Source organism: Salvelinus fontinalis, chromosome 5 (assembly GCF_029448725.1).
Source record: "Salvelinus fontinalis isolate EN_2023a chromosome 5, ASM2944872v1, whole genome shotgun sequence".
NCBI lineage: Eukaryota > Metazoa > Chordata > Actinopteri > Salmoniformes > Salmonidae > Salvelinus > Salvelinus fontinalis.
In genome coordinates, this window is record NC_074669.1 from 58935169 (window position 1) to 58945241 (window position 10073).

Genomic DNA, 10073 nt, shown 5'->3' on the forward strand with positions numbered 1-10073 from the left:
GACACACTGACAGGGTCTGAATCAAACACAATGACCACCTGGCACACTGACAGGGTCTGAATCAAACACAATGTCCACCTGGCACACTGACAGGGTCTGAATCAAACCCAATGTCCACCTGGCACACTGACAGGGTCTGAATCAAACCCAATGTCTACCAGCAGTGTAGACTGACAGTAGCAGTATAGACCTAGTCTGTTCGTTATATACATCTACATGATGTATTGTTACACCATGTAGGAGCAGTATAGACCTAGTCTGTTCATTATATACATCTACATGATGTATTGTTACACCATGTAGGAGCAGTATAGACCTAGTCTGTTCATTATATACGTCTACATGATGTATTGTTACACCATGTAGGAGCAGTATAGACCTAGTCTGTTCATTATATACATCTACATGATGTATTGTTACACCATGTAGGAGCAGTATAGACCTAGTCTATTCATTATATACATCTACATGATGTATTGTTACACCATGTAGGAGCAGTATAGACTGACAGTAGCTGGCTACTTATTTTGATTTAGTTTGACTTAATGAAACTGCCTTAAATGTGCTGTAGTAAAATAAAATGTATTCGCACTAATCAATCAACACATTCCTGTCTTTGTATGTCTCAATATAATAGCATTATTTAATGAAATCCATTTCCTCAACTGCATTTCCCACTCCAGTCAGCAGACGACGATGTTGCTCTCTGCATTTCCCACTCCAGTCAGCAGAGCCAGCGATGCTGCTATCGTGACGTATAATGTAGTGGACGGTTCATCCAAAACAACAAGTCAACCACCTCGGTAGCTTGCTAGCCAACGTAGCCGAAAGATTCAAGCTGTTTTTACGCTTTCGGTGTATATTAGCTTCTGTGTTTTAGACACACTTCTATCGTATATACTTGTTAGCCTATTTAATTTAATGTTACGTTTTTTTAAAATTAGTCAGATATAGTAGCTGGCTGGTTAAATTAGCACTAGCTTAGTCGCTAATGATAGCTAGCTAGCTAATATCCCCGAACATGAGGTCAGTAAGCTTCTCTCCTCCTGCTAAAGAAGAAGGGGTCTGCTGGACGGAGAAAGAAGCTCTGGGGATGAACATTGTCGTGAAAGAGGAGAAGGAAGAGGAGGATGTCACAGTTAAAAAAATAAATTGAGGGCGAGGCTGTTACAGTGAAAGAGGAAGACGTTACAGTGAAAGAGGAGGATGAGAAAGAGGATGCCGTTTTTGACGTGAAGAAGGAAGGGGAGATTTCTGTCACATTGAAAGATGAAGAGGTGGAGGTAGGAGATCTGATTTACATCAGTAAGTACCGCCGTAAATTGGGTTTTCCACTTTGGATATTCGGAGTTGTCTCGTCAATACCTCATCAAGGGAGGGCCCTAGGATGATGACTGATATGTCTAGAATCAGACGACGTGGAGAGCAAGCTACCCCTTGTTTTCTCCGTTCCGTTTTCAAAAAGTGACTTAACATATATATTTGAGAAGGGTCTATCAGGGGAGCACGGGATTTAAGTTTTAAGCCGTTTCCAGCTACAATGGTCATTTACAACATTAACAATGTCTACACTGTATTTCTGATCAATTTTATGTTATTTTAATGGACAAAAAAATGTGATTTTCTTTCAAAAACAAGGACGTTTCTAAGTGACCCCAACTTTTGAACGGTAGTGTACATCTACATGATGTATTGTTACACCCTCTAGGAGCAGTATAGACCTAGTCTGTTCATTATATACATCTACATCATGTATTGTTACACCATGTAGGAGCAGTATAGACCTAGTCTGTTCATTATATACATTTACATGATGTATTGTTACACCATGTAGGAGCAGTATAGACTTAGTCTGTTCATTATATACATCTACATGATGTATTGTTACAACATTTAGGAGCAGTATAGACCTAGTCTGTTCATTATATACATCTACATGATGTATTGTTACACCATGTAGGAGCAGTATAGACCTAGTCTGTTCATTATATACATCTACATGATGTATTGTTACACCATGTAGGAGCAGTATAGACCTAGTCTGTTCATTATATATGTCTACATGATGTATTGTTACACCATGTAGGAGCAGTATAGACCTAGTCTGTTCATTATATACATCTACATGATGTATTGTTACACCATGTAGGAGCAGTATAGACCTAATCTGTTCATTATATACATCTACATGATGTATTGTTACACCAGGTAGGAGCAGTATATACCTAGTCTATTCATTATATACATCTACATGATGTATTGTTACACCAGGTAGGAGCAGTATAGACCTAGTCTGTTCATTATATACATCTACATGATGTATTGTTACACCATGTAGGAGCAGTATAGACCTAGTCTGTTCATTATATACATCTACATGATGTATTGTTACACCATGTAGGAGCAGTATAGACCTAGTCTGTTCATTATATACATCTACATGATGTATTGTTACACCATGTAGGAGCAGTATAGACCTAGTCTGTTCATTATATACATCTACATGATGTATTGTTACACCATGTAGGAGCAGTATAGACCTAGTCTGTTCATTATATACATCTACATGATGTATTGTTACACCATGTAGGAGCAGTATAGACCTAGTCTATTCATTATATACATATACATGATGTATTGTTACACCATGTAGGAGCAGTATAGACCGACAGTAGCTGGCTACTTATTTAGATTTAGTTTGACCTAATGAAACTGCCTTAAATGTGCTGTAGCAAAATAAAATGTATTCGCACTAATCAATCAACACATTCCTGTCTTTGTATGTCTCAATATAATAGTATTATTTAATGAAATCCATTTAAAATAATATTTTCCTCAACTGCGTTTCCCACTCCAGTCAGCAGACGGCGATTTGCGTCGTTCTGGCGATGCTGCTAACGTGACGTATAATGTAGTGGACGGGTCTTCAAAAACAACAAGTCAACCACCTCGGTAGCTTGCTAGCCAACGTAGCCGAAAGATTAAAGCTGTTTTTACGCTTTCGGTGTATATTAGCTGCTGTGTTTTAGACACACTTCTATCGTATCTACTTGTTAACCTATTTAATTTAATATGACGTTATTTTTTATTAGTCAGATATAGTAGCTGGCTGGTTAAATTAGCACTAGCTTAGTTGCTAATGATAGCTAGCTAGCTAACATCCCCGAACATGAGGTCAGTAAGCTTCTCCCCTCCTGCTAAAGAAGAGCTCTGCTGGACGGAGAAAGAAGCTCTGGGGCTGAACATTGTCGTGAAAGAGGAGAAGGAAGAAGAGGATGTCACAGTTAAAAAATAAATTGAGGGTGAGGCTGTTACAGTGAAAGAGGAAGAAGTGTTCACAGTGAAAGAGGAGGATGAGAATGAGGATGCCGTTTTTGACGTGAAGAAGGAAGGGGAGATTTCTGTCACATTGAAAGATGAAGAGGTGGAGGTAGGAGATCTGATTTACATCAGTAAGTACCACCTTCAATTTGGTTTTCACTTTGGGTATTCGGAGTTGGCTCGTCAATACCTCTTCAACGGAGGGCCCTAGGATGATGACTGATATGTCTAGAATCAGACGACGTAGAGAGCAAGCTACCCCTTGTTTTCTCCGTTCCGTTTCCAAAAAGTGACTTAACATATATATTTGAGAAGGGTCTATCTGGGGGCCACGGCATGTAGTGATTTTAATGTAGTTATGATTTACTACACACAGTGCCCCCCAATAGTGCCATGCGAGAGTTGGGTTGGCTACACCAACGATTATGGATATACTGACAAGAAGTCTCTGCCCTAACAAGCGGAGTCGTTGTCCACAAAGCAGCACTGTGGGTTGTCTAGCTCCCGCCTATCCTTTCTTTGGATTGGTGAATCTTATTATTATTGTTATCTATTGTTTATATTCTATGAGGGTTGTTGTCGTCAACCGCCTGTATTCAATGGAGAGAGATGCTAAGCTACTAGCATGAATATGCATAGCGATCTGGAGACAACTCCTATAGTGTTTTTTATCAAAGTTGTCGGTATGTCACGTGTCCACATAACAATTTAAGAATTACGACACTTCTGTTAGATCAAGTAAACCTCACGTAGCAAATAAGCCATTCATTTTGTTGTTGACCAAATTCAACACTTTACACATTGGGTTGATAATTGTTTCCACTAGAGAGAGAACCAATTGGGTACAACCTACTGTAACCTACTGGCATGACCTAGAGAGAGAACCAATTGGGTACAACCTACTGTAACCTACTGACACGACCTAGAGAGAAAACCAATTGGGTACGACCTACTGTAACCTACTGACACGACCTAGAGAGAAAACCAATTGGGTACAACCTACTGTAACCTACTGACACAACCTAGAGAGAAAACCAATTGGGTACAACCTACTGTAGCCTACTGACATGACCTAGAGAGAAAACCAATTGGGTACAACCTACTGTAACCTACTGGCATGACCTAGAGAGAAAACCAATTGGGTACAACCTACTGTAACCTACTGACACGACCTAGAGAGAGAACCAATTGGGTACAACCTACTGTAAGCTACTGGCATGACCTAGAGAGAGAACCAATTGGGTACAACTTACTGTAATTGTATGAGAAAATATTGGGACCAGTCAAAAGTCTCCATGAGTCTACCGTTGTGCTGTAGAATTTGTGAACTTTGTCGCTTGTATAATAAGGGACTATCATTTGTCCCAACATCACAGGCCACAGACTTTGATAAAGACTTCCAAAAGTTTTTCCGCAGTTTGAGATCAACTGAGTTTTTTAATGGGGTTTCTCCCTGTGCACCTGCCAATGAAAATCCATTGAACGAGACAAGTTACCAGACAGGACATATTGTTGATGCTCTTCCTATTGATAACCTGAATGACAATTAACTTGTGGGTGGTGGTCGTGATGACGGCCTATTCGATGACGTCCATCGGGATTCCCCCCCAAAAAGAAGACGCTCTGGATTGATCACTGGAGTCAGATATGAAGGAGGAGGTTGATCATCAGGAGTCAGATGTGAAGGAGGAGGTTGATCATCAGGAGTCAGATGTGAAGGAGGAGGTTGATCATCAGGAGTCAGATGTGAAGGAGGAGGTTGATCATCATGAGTCAGATGTGAAGGAGGAGGTTGATCATCAGGAGTCAGATGTGAAGGAGGAGGTTGATCATCAGGAGTCAGGTGTGAAGGAGGAGGTTGATCATCAGGAGTCAGATGTGAAGGAGGAGGTTGATCATCAGGAGTCAGATGTGAAGGAGGAGGTTGATCATCAGGAGTCAGATGTGAAGGAGGAGGTTGATCATCAGGAGTCAGATGTGAAGGAGGAGGTTGATCATCAGGAGTCAGGTGTGAAGGAGGAGGTTGATCATCAGGAGTCAGATGTGAAGGAGGAGATTGATCATCAGGAGTCAGATGTGAAGGAGGAGGTTGATCATCAGGAGTCAGATGTGAAGGAGGAGGTTGATCATCAGGAGTCAGATGTGAAGGAGGAGGTTGATCATCAGGAGTCAGATGTGAAGGAGGAGGTTGATCATCAGGAGTCAGATGTGAAGGAGGAGGTTGATGGCCACATCAGTGAATTTTACTTTTTGGAGAAAAGTCCTCTGGTCTGATGAAACAAATATAGAACTGTTTGGCCATAATGACCATCGTTATGTTTGGAAGAAAAAGGGGAGGCTTGCAAGCCAAAGCTCACCATCCCAACCGTGAAGCTTGGCGGTGGCAGCATCATGTTTGTGGGGGTGTTTTGCTGCAGGAGAGACTAGTGCACTTCACAAATTAGATGGCATCATGAGGAGGGGAAATTATGTGGATATATTGAAGCAAAATCTCAAGACATCAGTCAGGAAGTTAAAGCTTGGTTCAAATGGGTCTTCCAAATGGACAATGACCCCAAGCATACTTCCAAAGTTGTGGCAAAATGGCTTAAGGACAACAAAGTCACGGTATTGGAGTGGCCCTCACAAAGCCCTGACCTCAATCGTATAGAAAATGTGTGGGCAGAACTGAAAAAGCGTGTGCGAGCAAGGAGGCCTACAAACCTGACACAGTTACACCAGCTCTGTCAGGAGGAATGGGCCAAAATGCACCCAACTTATTGTGGGAAGCTTGTGGAAGGCTACCCGAAACGTTTGACCCAAGTTAAACAATTTAAAGGCAATGCTACCAAATACTAATTGAGTGTATGTAAACTTCTGACCCACTGGGAATTTGATGACATAAAAGCTGAAATAAATCATTCTCTCTACCATTATTTTGACATTTCACATTCTTAAAATAAAGTGGTGATCCTAACTGACCTAAAACAGGGAGTTTTTACTAGGATTAAATGTCAGGAATTGTGATGAGATTAAATGTATTTGGCTAAGGTGTATGTAAACTTTCGACTTCAACTGTAGGTACCGTTACTGTGTTAAAAACAGAGGCAGTGGTGGGACTGATGTGTGTGGTGTTAAAGGGGAAATCTGACATTTGTTTCTAAACATTGGAGTAAAAAAATAATGACAGCTTTGTTATTGTTTCAACTGCAGATTGGTTGTTTGTTGTGTGGCTTTTTTAAAGGGGCAACCTAGGTTGTAAACAGAAACAAAATGGCAGCCCAGAGACCTGAGCTGTGTTGGAATACTCATACTAACTGTACTATTTGTGACGTACATTGAGTTTGTAGTATGCTTATTGGTCGTAGTATGATATAGTTGGTTTAGCCAAAAGTTCCCTGGTAAGCAAGCATTTCTAAACTTTATTCACTGTTATGGGGTACTATTTTGGTGTGATGTCATTATGGGGTATTGTGATGTCATTATGGGGTATTGTGATGTCATTATGGGGTATTGTCTGAAGATAGATCTTTTTTTTTTAAGTCATCCATTTTAGAATAATAGCCAAAGAACATTTTATTGGTTTAAGTCGTTTTTAAATACAAAGTAGTACATTTTCGACAAAAACATAAACATTATATTAATCAGGACATTCAAATGAACCTTACAATTATAATCCAAAGTAGTGTGAAATGCACTCATAAGTAACCTGTAAATGGAGGCTATATCTGCTGTCAGCCTATGAGAACTCCCCTGAGTTTTCCCCCACGGTGGTGAATTAGTGAATAGACACAGAGCTTAAAGTGAGTTTCCTTGAGTAGCACTCCTGATCTTGCACTGATAGTGTGTTGTAATATTCAGAATACATTGTGGAAAAACTACAATCTTTGCTCACCTTTTTTGCTCCAGGCAGATATACAACATCCATAACTAGTGGTTTCTGCATTATCAGGAAAGTGTTTCTGCAACCAAATTGCATGTGCATCGCCCTTGTCGCAATTTTAGAAAACACAGAAAGGGGCCTATATTGGAGACCAAAAGTCATCTGGCACACTGCTTAGGATTTCAACAACTTTTACTTTTTTCTAGCCTAAAATCATCGATGTTACTACTAATGTGAAAAAAAGACTAAATATGACTATTGTTGCTCACTTGACTGTCTTAAGACAATTGTCAAGTAATTTTAACATTCATTACAGACGTCAATTGTTGTACAACATCATGGCTACGCTGTTGGCATCACCTTTTACAGTGGATTTCTGCTGTTGTGGGCCTTTAACCATCTGTCTGACTTGTTGTTCACACAGGAGAGAGACGTGACTATCGTGGATCTTCTGGGGAGCCTCAACATCATGAAGCTGACGAGGCAGAGAAGAGTCCCTCCCGATCAGAACACCTCAAGAAACACCAGAGGAGACCCACAGGGAAGAAATCTCACTGCTCTGACTGTGGGAAAGGTTGCAAATCTTCATCAGAACTTAAAATACACCAGCGAGTACACACAGGAGAGAAATCTGACCACTGTTTTGATTGTGGGAAGAGTTACTTAAGATCAGAATCACTAAAAGTACACATGAGAATTCACACTGGAGAGAAACCTTATAGCTGTACTCAATGTGGGAAGAGGTTTAATCACTCAAGCTGCCTGATGGTACATCTGAGAGCACACACCGGAGAGAAACCTTACCACTGCTCTGACTGCGGAAAGAGTTTTGTTGTTCAACAGATTTAAAATCACACCAGAAAATACACAGAGTAGAGAAACCTTTTAACTACTCAATGTGGGAAGAGGTTTAATCAATCAAGCTGGCTGATAGTACATCTGAGAGCACACACAGGAGTGAAACCTTATAGCTGTGATCAATGTGGGAAGAGATTTGTTACATCTAGCCATCTGACTATACACCAGAGAACACACACAGGAGAGAAATCTTATAGCTGTGATCAATGTCACAAGAGATACTCTGATAAAAGATCTCTGATCAAACATCAGAAAATACATATATGAAGTAGTTGTTTCATGATATCAATGAAATGTCACAATGTAGAATATTTGAATGATGTCACAATGTAGAATGTTTTAACATTGTAGTAGGAATACAAAGGATTTGAATTTGATAAAAGTCCATATTGATACAGAAACACTAAACCATGATTTAGATGTATTAAGAACAAGTTGATTGACAAAGTCATGAAAAATGGAATAAACCACATTTTGACAATGATAAAAGATATGGCTCTGGTGTCAAAATGATCCATGTCAGAACTATGGTTCAATGTAAATATGTAGTGGGTCTAAAGTTTGTTTTAAATTGTCACTCATTAAATAAATGAAAATAAACTTTTGGTTCCTCAACTGCGTTGCCCACTCCAGTCAGCAGAAAGAGATGCAGCAGAAGTGCGTCTTTTTATATTTGATTTGATTTATATATTTTTTTATTCAAAATGCAGATCTACAATTTACATTGTTACATCATACAAAACAGAACACAGGTATTAACAAGAAAATACTAAAACAGACAAAAACTATAAATAATTAACTATTCTAGTGTGGTTGTAATCACTCTGAAAAAATCTATAATGATTCAGGAAGATGTTATTGTTGTTGTTATTCACTAGGATTAATGTTTTAATAAAATAGTTACATTCAATCAGAAAAATGTAGAATTTTGGTATAGAATTTTTGTTTGTGTATAAAGTTTGTGTATTTGGCAACAAGAATTAAAAAAAAGAACAATCATTTCAATTGTCTTGTTATCATTGCAATAGTAACATATTATATCTTTCATGTCAAAAACATGGGTCGTGTTCATAATGGTAAATAAGTATTTTTCAAGGTTTTCCCAAAATTCTGACACAAATTTACATTAAAGAACAAGTGGGACAGATTCTCACCTTTTTCACAGAAAACACAGATATCATCAACAGCCACACATTTGGATATCATAGAATTCCATGGATATACAGTATCTTATGTAAAATTTTAAAGTGCACTTCCTTAACTTTGTTTGGTATACAATATTTGTAAGGCCTTAACCAGGCATTTTTCCAGACAATGTCAGGAATAAGCATGTTCCAGAAACATTTTCCTCTCGATGGAAGTTGGTTTTGTGAATGAAGAATTTGTCTTATATATGTATTACAACAAGATTTCTCAAGTAAGCCCACGCCTTCCAATCTGAGTTCTGGATAAACTTTGTGATCATTACCAAAGCTAAGATGAGTTTTCATGAGTGTAGTTAGACCACTGGGAACGGCTTTGATCGCAGAAATAAACACTGAAAGGAATTGGAAACTCTTTCAATGTTATAAATTGTTCATATGTGAGAATATGACCTCTGTTGTCGAAAACATCAAGAACAAAGTCAATATTCCTCTCATGCCAGTTGGGGTAGAACAATGACTTATTCCTTACAGTTATGTCTGAATTATTCCACAAAAGAGCTTTATGTGGGGAAAAATTGTGTAGGAAACATCTTTTCCAGGCCTTAAAGCTTGTTGGTGAAACCTAGACAATTTAGCGGGTAATCTTTCAGGAATATAATGACATTTCAGTAAAAATTGAAGACCTCCCACCTCACGAAACACATTATTTGGAATGAAATACCATATTGAATCAGTGTTGATCAAACATCTTGTCAACCAGTTGATCTTGAAAGTGTTTTTATGTCACAAAGTCCAACACTTCCAGACCTCCTTCAGCTCTTTTATTACAGAGGACTGACTTCTTTAGTTTGTGAGACTTATTTTTCCAGATGAAGTCAAGAAAGGTC

At 38.8% G+C, this 10073-nt stretch overlaps 1 long non-coding RNA gene across 1 annotated transcript; it reads left to right on the forward strand.

The window, feature by feature from the left end:
- Nucleotides 1-743: 743 nt before the first annotated feature.
- LOC129855936 (uncharacterized) lies at nt 744-9040 on the forward strand. The gene is made up of 2 exons (XR_008759575.1): nt 744-3452; nt 7608-9040. It is a non-coding gene; the product is annotated as an uncharacterized LOC129855936 (long non-coding RNA).
- The last annotated feature ends 1033 nt before the right edge of the window (nt 9041-10073 follow it).